This window comes from Suncus etruscus, chromosome 18 (genome assembly GCF_024139225.1).
Source record: "Suncus etruscus isolate mSunEtr1 chromosome 18, mSunEtr1.pri.cur, whole genome shotgun sequence".
Taxonomy (NCBI): Eukaryota; Metazoa; Chordata; class Mammalia; order Eulipotyphla; family Soricidae; genus Suncus; species Suncus etruscus.
Genome location: NC_064865.1, coordinates 468,505 through 469,483, shown reverse-complemented (window position 1 = coordinate 469,483; position 979 = coordinate 468,505).

Sequence of the window (979 nt, the reverse complement as noted above, 5' to 3'; positions counted from 1 at the left end):
CATTAATATGTGGTATATATATATATACAATGGAATATTACATGGCAGTTAGAAATGATACAATCACAGACTTTGCAGCAACGTGGATGGACCTAGATCATGTTATGTTAAACGAAGTAAGTCAGAAGACAAAAGAAAAATACAGAACGGTAGCACTATTCTCAAACACCTAGAACACATTTTATACACAACTAATACTTAACAATCAAATAACAGGGTTTAACATGGTAGAAACTCCGAACACTGTAATAGTCAACATATACGTGGGAGCAGTGTCCAAAATACATGAAAAAGGAATAATGCAAAATTTTGATTACACAATATGCCATAAAGAAAACAATAACAACAGAAATGGCAGCATAGAGAGAACAGGTAGGTAATCAGACTTCTACAACAAAGGCCCACAATAATCCCTTGGAGTTCGTATACAGGAACACAAGTAATAATCCACAATAATCCCTTGGAGTTCGTATACAGGAACACAAGTATAGAACACCAAGGGAAATCACGGACTGCAATGGCAACATACCATAACACTACCTTTTAATGCCTTTATCTTACTATATTTTAAATAACCTCTCAGCTTTTCTGTCCACAGGCGCCCTTGGATACAAAGGGCGGACAAACTAAGGTGGCAATTCGGGATACCACACGGGATACCATACCTTGCATGCACTACGAGATGGCCACGAGTAAACTCTTTAACATACACTTTATCTCTAGGTAATACCTCCATTTAGAAATTGAAGCACGTGATCATTCAGATCATCGAAGCAGTACCTGAGATGTACAGGCTCGATTCTTCGAACACTTTTAATTAAACCAGCATTCCCTAGCTAGTCTCTCCTCTCTTCTTACTACTTTTCTTTTCTTTTTTTTTCTCTCTATTCTGCTTATTACTTTTTTCTCTTTCTCTTCCCCTTTTCTCTCTAAGGTATTTTCTTTTTTCTCTTCCTTCATACCCTTCCCATATACCTTC